Genomic DNA, 9,503 nt, shown 5'->3' with positions numbered 1-9,503 from the left:
ACCTGGCAGTTCAGAGGGCTTGCTCCTGGCTCTGTGCTAAGGGATCACTTCTGGCAGTGCCCAGGAGACCTGATGCAGTGTTGGGGATCAAACCAGGGTCAGAAGTGTAACAATCCATCAATCTTAATTATAATATTAATTCTCTAACAGGGCAGGAGCAGATAATAAGACGGTCATTACCAATGAACAGTGAGAAGAGGAGAAGAGACAGAGGCTTGGATGTAGAAACCAGAAACTGGCAATTTCATACAGTTTTAGCATCAATTAACTTCATCTTTAATTAATTCTTCTCTTCCTAATTGGAATCTCTTGCAAGCTTGTTGATTAATAGAAAGTATAATGGTGATATTGATGGCAATAAGCGTCCTGTCATTATTGAGCACTTAGGTATCTCCAGTGTACTTTTCACTAGTGATTAGATTCTCTTCTCACAGAACCACCTCCAACCCCTTTTGTCCTTTGTTGATGACCCTGCATCAACCCTGAGGAGTTTTGAAAGTTCACCTCCTGGTTTTGACCTCTGAGACTGCTTCTCCAGTGCAGAATAAAAGCCCTTGAATGGGGCTAGATGGTGGTGGATAGAGATGGAGGGATGGAGGGACCTTTCTCCTCCAGGTTGTTTCTTGTTTCTGAATCTGTTGGGTCCCGTTTACTCCTTTATTGATTATTTGTGTATCCTCAAAGAGCTCCCAGAATGAGAAATTGATTCCCATTCCCTTTCCCCCTTGTGGGGGAAGATCTTGGTAATATTTATCTGCAGCAAATAATCCACACAGACAGGAAGGCAAATGGGGTAAAAAGGTTGGGTGCAGAGAGTCCTTTTGTCAGCCTACTACCAGCTCCAAAAAACACCTGGCACCAGCCGGTAAACTCTGCCAAAAGACCCTGAACACCTCGCTCCTCAACTATTTATTTGGCTCTCAACAGCGCCCCCACCTGGAAGGTCAAGGAGGGACAACAGGCAAAGAATAATCTTATGGAAATGTTTTCATATACAGCACTCTAGCATGTTACTAAATCTCTGTCCCAAACAGCTCCTTGTACCTTTCCTCCACAGACATGCTGCTCGACTTAGCTGGGGTGAGCTCATCCCTAATAAGAACCCTTGGAAAAGGAATCCAAGAAGGGTTAGGAGGGGCTCCTCTTCCCCATAGACGGTGTGAACAAACTGGACAAGTTCCTCTTCTCCTCTGTTCTATGACTTTCAGTGAAACAAGCAACCCCTCTTGGTTGACATTTCAAATTTGTACCTAAAACTAGGGGAGACCTATTTTGTTTTAAAATACACTTTCAGGCCACTAGTTTTCTTTCAGTCCTAACGTTTTATAATAACAGCAATAATCTCCACCTTCCAGCAAAAGCACGTGCCAGCAGTGCTCAGGGCTTACTCCTGGCTCTGTGCTCAGGAAACACTGCAGGGCTCAAGGGAACTATGGGATGCCAGGGATCAAATTCGGATCAGCCGAATGCAAGGCAAGTGCTGCACAAGGTGTACTGCCTCTGTACCCCATTGTATCACATCATTCTGGCCAAATGGAGATTCTCCTAGGTAAAGTGCTCAGTTGAAGTTCCTCAACACTCTCCCTACCCTTCCCCCTACCACCCCTTCAGGCTGACTTCCTGGGGATCTGTTCTTCCCTTTGCCCTTCCTCCCCCTCTTTGGCCTAACCACCTGCAGTGCTGCCTCCCTCACCTAAGACACATATCAAAGGCCTTGTGGTCCCCCTATGCTCTCCAGCCCAGGAACTGTCTCATCAAAATCAGGCTTAGAAGAGAAACAGGTGTGGGTACAGTGGGGGAAGAGTGCAAGGGGCAGGACCAAGACTCATGGCTTTCCACTGGCAATACTTATTAAGATGCCAAGGCAGGTTCTTGAGACTGGGGGTAGATGTGTCTATAATTGTGCATGTCAAACTCATTCACCAGTTTAAGGTCTGGATTCTCTCTCTCTCTCTCTCTCTCTCTCTCTCTCTCTCTCTCTCTCTCTCTCTCTCTCTCTCTCTCTCTCTCTCTTTTGTTTTTGGGCCACACCCGGCGTTGCTCAGGGGTTTCTCCTGGCTGTCTGCTCAGAAACAGCTCCTGGCAGGCACGGGGTACCATATGGGACACCGGAATTCGAACCAACCACCTTTGGTCCTGATCGGCTGCTTGCAAGGCAAACGCCGCTGTGCTATCTCTCCGGGCCCTGGATTCTCTATAAAGGAGACTAGTGCCATCAACAGAGCAAACAAGACAGGTCAGATAAAGCATGTACTCTAGATAATCTACAGAATAAGACAAGAAAGGATGCAGGAAAGTATGGGAAAGAGGGGGAGAAAGGTGGAGAGAGAGAGAGAGAGAGAGAGAGAGAGAGAGAGAGAGAGAGAGAGAGAGAGAGAGAGAGAGCTCTTCATGTTTTAGATAAACATGAAGGCAAAGATGCCTCCTAGCTGAGCTGCCGGTTAAATCAAGGGGTAAGAGATAGGAGAAGGTACCATTACTCCATATTTCCACTAGATAGCAGCATCCTTCCATATGTGGCATAAGAGAATGTGGGTAATGTAATTGGTTGAGCTGGAGAGAAACACACACACACACACACACACACACACACACACACACACACACACACACACACATCTAGTTTAAGTTTAAAGCCATAGAAACCAGAGCTACGAAAACCATCTAAAAGTGATGGTTAAATAGGGGGAACCCTAAAACTCAATGCATAAAGAACTCCTGGGGTGGGGGCCTGGAGCCACACTACAGTGGGTAAGGCACTTGTCACGCAGGAGGTTGATGGGGTTCTGTCCCTTGTCTAAGAGAGAGAGAGAGAGAGAGAATTCCCAGAGCATGAATATTCTGACTCTTCATGTAGCCGCTGAACAGAGTAAAACCCAGTGGAATTCCATGAAGCTGTCCCCACCTGTCCTATCTGCTACACTCCCTTCCATTAGAAGTGTGACATAGGACATAGGACAAAGCGATAGCATAGCAGATAAGGTGTTTGCCTTGCACACGACAACCCAGGTTCCATGCCCAGCATCCCATGTGGTCCCCTAGCCCTGTCAGGAGTGATCCCTGAACACAGTAAAGAGTTAGTCCTGACCACTGCTGATGGTGGCCCCCAAACAAAATAACAACAAACCAGAAGTATGACATGGCATGTCCCCCCAAGCATCTTCCTTTCCTCTAAGCCATTAGCTTCATTCTCTAGGCCCTACCAGCTGTGACTTTGAGTGCACTGACTATCAGTAGAGACCAAGGGCCAAATGCATGTTTGTAGGGTGCGAGTTGGGTACAAAGACCCCCATCCCACAGCCCTCTGATCTCTCTATTCTTGCCTTATTGTTGAGGATCCTGGCCTGGCCATCTAAAGGAAAGATCCAAAAATATATTTACTTCCCGATCCTTCAGCCTTGGGGCCACATCTGGCAGTGCTCATGGACTATTTCTAGCTCAGTACTCAGGGGACTGGGGATCCTGCAATGCTGAAGAATGAACTCGAACATTTCTCTGCAAAGCCTGTAAACTGACCCACTGCATCATCTCACTGGCCCTTGCTGATCTTTTCTTAAGAGTTGGCGTCCGGGGCCGAAGTGGTGGCGCTAGAGTTAAGACGTCTCTGCCTTGCAAGCGTTCGCCTAGGACAGACCTCGGTTCGATCCCCCAGCGTCTCCTATGGTCCCCGCAAGCCAGGAGCGATTTCTGAACGCATAGCCAGGAGTAACCTGTGAACGTCAATGGGTGTGGTCCCAAAACAAAAACAAAAACAAACAAAAAAAAACAAATAAAGAGTTGGGGTTCACCAAAAAAAAAAAGTTTGGGTCCACAAGAGTGAATCTTGTGTGATCATGAAATGGGCCACCCAGAAATGCCAGGAGTCTTGGTAAGACTGCCTTTGGGACTCCAAAATTACGATCAGCCCTATTTGTCAACACTTTGTGGACAAGGCTTCGGCTAAGCTGCTCTGCATACATGATTTTGGGGAGTCCATCGCACAGTTCTTAAGCAATTTAGGAATATGTGTCAATTTTCCTATATTGCACACAAGCATTTTTCAAAGACAGAATTTTTTTTTTTTTCTTGTTGAGGGTGTGCGAATTGGGCCTCACTTGGTGTTAAGGAGCTATTTCTGCCTCTGTGCTCAAGTGATCCCTGTGACACGCAGGGGACCATGAAGTACTGGAAATTTGAACTGGCTCAGTGCCTTAAACCCTATACTATCTCTCTGATCCCTAGAAATTGCTTTTATTCACTGCATTAGGATTTCATGCATTTCCCCTTCCCCCACAAAGTTGTTTCACATTTCTGCATGAGGCTTATCTTCCTATAACTTGGGAGAAGGAACCCTCAAGCCAATTATCAGATTGTTGTGTGTTTCAGAAGCTCTCAGAGAGACAGAAGGTATCAGGCCAGCTCCCAGGATGAGGGACAGACATGCAGAGCCAGGCTCTGAGAAGGACACCACTGTTCTTCATCTTACCTTAAAATAAAATTAGGAGCAAATAAATCTGAGCTTGAAAATGATCCACCCAGCAGATGGTAGGTAATAGCTAGTAAGTGACTCTGCAATTGGTTCTTCTCTTGGAATTGCACCTCCATCTTTGATATACCCCTGGACCTCACCCTCTATCTCTTTCTACTAGAGACTGTAACTTCAACATCATCAGAGACCCCTGAACTGCTCTCACAACTCACCTAGACTGACTTACCTCATCTCCTCTACCACTACAGTCTCTGCTTTTTGGCTTATGTCTCACCCTCCTGAGGAGCCCAGGAGCCCAGGATCTCTGCTTCTTCCACTTGTGTAGGACTGGGGACCCTTCCTATGAGCACGGATGCAGCTTAGAGTAGCTTTTCTAGAGTAGTTATTTAACCCGGAAGGATCTTCCAGGACATTTTCAAGGGGCTACAGGTGAAAACTGCACAAACAAAAGCCAGGATGCCAGACCTGGGCAAATTGTTGGGCAGGAAAGCTGCAGGAAGGAGTGAGCTCAGAAGGGGCTTTGACTAGAAAAATGGGTGTAAAACACTGGCTTAGGGTACCACTAGACCAGGGGTCTCAAACTCAATTTACCTGGGGGCCGCAGGAGGCAAAGTCAGGGTGAGGCAGGGCCACATAAGGGATTTCACAAAAAAAGTCCTCAAACGTCATTATTAACAGTTTTAACTATTTCTTCTGAACATGAATAGAACATTGAGTGAAGATCATGAACAGCTCTTCTGAACATGGCATCTTTTGCCTATTCCTTGCTGCCAGAGACTTGACAGCGCTTCTTCTCACAATTCTGAACCACATTTGGCTTTAGAGAGGAAGCAGTTGAGACCCTCAGTATGGCTTGAAGATGATCCTCATTCAGTCTAGACCTGTACTTTGACTTATTGAAGTTCAATGTGGAGAATAACTTTTCACACAAATATGTGCTCCCAAAAAGGCACAGGCTGCGCTTGAACATTCAGGAAAGCTCAGGGAAGCTGGGGGGCAATTCTCTCAAATATTGCCCATGCATGTCTGCTTTTCCACTAATCTCCCTGAACTTGGCTTTGAGATCAGAGTTGCATTGCAGGTCAATGGGCCCCATTTGAAGCATAGGAGGGGCATCTTGCACATCAAAGGAAAAGGGGTCCACAAAAATTTGGAAAGTGGCTCTGTGCTTTTTGAAGTCTGCAAATCTATGATCAAATTCCTTCTCTAGCTTAAAAACAGCATCAACATATTTCTCACCACTGAATGGTATGCTTGCATCCACAAGTTCCTTGCATGCTGAGAAATGGCAAAGGTTTGTCTGAGAGAGCTGAGATTTCCATAACACAAGTTTTGTGGAGAATACTCTCACGTTGTCATAGGCAGCACTGATAAGCTGCCCAGGGCTTTGTAGCATCTTGTTTAGTCCCTTTAGCTTATGTGTGATGTCAACAAGAAAAGCTAAGTCCATGAGCCTTTTGTGATCACTCAACTCAGAAACAGCATTCCCATCCTTCTCCATGAAGGCTTTCACTTCTTCTCTCAACTCAAAAAGTCTTTTCAGGACATTTCCCCTGCTGAGCCAATGTACCTCGGTGAAATAGAGCACATCTCCATATTCTGACTCCATTTCCTCTAAAAAAGCATGGAACCTCCTGTGCTTTAAGTCCCTGGATCTGATTTGGTTGATGCATTTCACAACAACATACATCACATTGTCACACGGCAGGCATTTACTGTAAAGGACCTGCTGATGGATAATGCAGTGAAGAGCAATGGCTTTCTCTACACCCCCTCTTAAAGTTTTTTGAACAAGTGCCACCAGTCCATTTTTCCTCCCTGTCATCGATGACGCTCCATTGGTTATTATTCCAACAAACCTCTTCCATGGCAAACCTGCATTCTCAATGGCATCACACAGATGCCGAAATATCTCATTAGCGATGGTCTGGCCATGCATTGGAATTATTGTGAGCAGCTCCTCTGTCAATTCAAAATTTCAATCAACACCACAGACATAAATTGTGAGCTGTGCAGTGTCTGTTATATCTGTGCTCTCATCAAGAGCAACTGAGTATGCATCAAAACATTTGGCTTTCTCACACAGTTGATGATAAATGTCACTTGACATGTCAGAAATGCACTTTGCCACAGTGTTGGCAGAAAGGCTGATTTTGCTAAACTGACCTTTCTCTTCCAGACAGATAATACTTGCAGCCTGTAACATGCATTTTTTAACAAATTCTCCTTCTGTGAATGGTTTCCTTGCCTTAGCAATCATCTCACTAATCATGTAACTAACTTCGACTGATGCAACATTCTCTTTGGTTGCTTTCTTGAAGAAATCTTGTTGCCTCATTGGACATGTTTTAAGACTGGCAACCCGGTTGGCTCTCTCATTTCCTTGATATTTTGCACATTCCTCAGCATGTTTAGTTGACTAATGGCATTTTAAGTTGTATTCCTTGTGCACTGCAACTTTCTTTTTTTTTTTTGGTTTTTGGGCCACACCCGGTGACGCTCAGGGGTTACTCCTGGCTATGCGCTCAGAAGTCGCTCCTGGCTTGGGGGACCATATGGGACGCCGGGGGATCGAACCGCGGTCCGTCCGAGGCTAGCGCAGGCAAGGCAGGCACCTTACCTTTGGCGCCACCACCCGGCCCCGCACTGCAACTTTCTCTGAGCAAATTTCTCTTCACTGCAGGCTTTGATGAAGTCATGATGAAGGTATGACAAAATCTAATTCTGTAATAAACTTCTCTCCCTTCTCTCCCTTAGGCCTCCAATAATGCAAGGGACAGCAGGCAGGAGCAGCGGAAATGACGTCTGCACTAGGCACAAAGTATTAGCAATTATTTGCTTACCGAATATTCGCCATAAAATATCGCATTAGTAAGAAAAAAATCTCAAAAATTGCATTAAACATTTGCATACCTCGAACGGAACTGCTTGGGGTATGCGAATGTTTAATGCGATTTTTCTTACTAATGCGATTTTTATGGCGATTATTCGGTAAGCGAATAATCGTGAATACTGCGATATTTGAAGGCCAGCCGTGGGCCACAAAATGTTGTGTGGAGGGCCACAAACGGCCTGTGGGCCGCGAGTTTTAGACCCCTGCACTATCCATTATCCATCCACCCTGTATTCATGCATCCACCATCCAATCATCCTCATCACCCATCTGTTCACCCACCACCCACACATTCACCATCTAGCCATCAATTCCTCTGCTAACCATCCATCCAACTTGCTAGCCCCAAGGAGGCCTGTCTACTCACATGGTGACTTTCTCTCCTGTTCTCAATGCTGCAGCCAAAGGGATCTTTGTGAAACACTAATCCAACTATTTATGCTTTTTTTTTAATATTTTTATTTTGAATTATGAGAACAAAAGATGCAAAGAAAGAGGACAAGGTAAAGTTACAGTCAACTATTCATGCTTAACGTGACTTGAAAATGTCCCTACCCAGGGGTTCTGCAGAGATCTCAAAGACCCTGGAGGGTCACATACCCTGGAGCCTGGATCTGCCTCTCCCTGCAGACTCAGTTCTGAAGATTCAGAACAGCCCCCACAGCCAATCTGTGAAGCAGAAGTCAGAGCAATAGTACAACAGGTAAGGGGCACTTGCTTTGCATACCTCCTACTTGGGTTTGATCTTCTGCATCCCATATGTTCTCCTGAGCATTGCCAGGAGTGATTCCTGAGCTCAGAACCAGAAGTAACCTCTGAGCATCATCAGTTGTGGCCAAATAACTGAAAACAATAGCAAAAAAAAAAATCATAAATCCTTAGGAAGTGGTGGGTTGCTGGAAATTGACGGAGCTAGAGTATGGATGCCAGAGACATCAACAAAAGCTCAACATTCCCTGCAATCTTCACTTCCCAAAGAGCTGCTTGGCCCACACACCAGCTTCTGCAGGCTGTCCCTCAGCCTACAATACTTTTCTTCTCTGAGCTGACCTTTTTTCCAGGGGATCTCGGTCCAATGTCCACCTTCTCCAAGAAGCCTTCCTGAGTGTCTTATCAAGCCAAACTCCATCACCTTGAATCTTTCCTTTGCTTGGACCAAGCTCTAGCTTTAACACATTCTTTTCTATCATTGGACAAGCTCCAGTCTCTTTGGGCCCCAGTTTCCCTAATGGTAAAATGAAAGGATTCTGCTTAGTGATCTCTGAAATTGTTTGTTCTTCACCTTCAGTCATTCTGCCAGTTTCTTTGCCTCCTCTCTGTCTTGTACCATATGCCGGCACCATGCACCTTACACATTTCAGGTCCTTTTCCCCAGATCAAAAGCTTGTGAGTACCCTGGAATAGAAAATAATTGCTGAGAACATCTGAATACCCAACAAGGAAAAAGTGATCAGAGTAACAACAGTAACATTTGACTGCAAGTCTGAGGAGCCTATGAGGTCTTCCGAAAATTGCAAGGTCTTCCAGAAACTGAGCAGTCTGGATGAGCGCCATTACTTGTGTGCCATTACTTGTGTGTTTCATCCTCCGACCACCTCAGCTGATCTCCTTTTGCAAAGAGCCATTCGTGCCTTTCCTTAGTTGCCATTAAAGACTTCTGCCTGGATACCTAATACCCCAAAAGTAGCCTCTTGGATGTGATATTGCAAAGATGGTCCATGGTCCTGATGCCTAGCCAGGATCCTATGTCCTCAAGCTCTTCCTGCATCAGCTGGCTGACATTTGGGTAGGTAACCAAGGTAGCAATAGATCATATGATGGGCATCTGATCTGCACAGTACCAGACAATGTCTGATACAAACCAGATATTCTCTGTCCCCTCCCCTCCACCCAGTTCTGCCAGGGGTGCTGAGGATCCCTCAGGGGAGCAGATGGGGAATGAGAGATCTAGACTGAAAGCATTAATTAAACTCCTATTCCCCCATTCCCATAACATTAGCATTCCCAGAACCAGAAGGCAAGATAAAGTCTCCCCCCAGCAAACGATATTGTCAGAGAATGATAAAGTTACTTCTGGGGACTTCCACACTTGAGCACAACAGTAGGCAGAAAACCAAGCTCAGTAAGAAATTGTGCATGGCA

The sequence above is a fragment of the Suncus etruscus genome, chromosome 9, assembly GCF_024139225.1.
Source record: "Suncus etruscus isolate mSunEtr1 chromosome 9, mSunEtr1.pri.cur, whole genome shotgun sequence".
In the NCBI taxonomy this organism is placed as follows: domain Eukaryota; kingdom Metazoa; phylum Chordata; class Mammalia; order Eulipotyphla; family Soricidae; genus Suncus; species Suncus etruscus.
Note: the sequence above shows the minus strand (reverse complement) of the source record.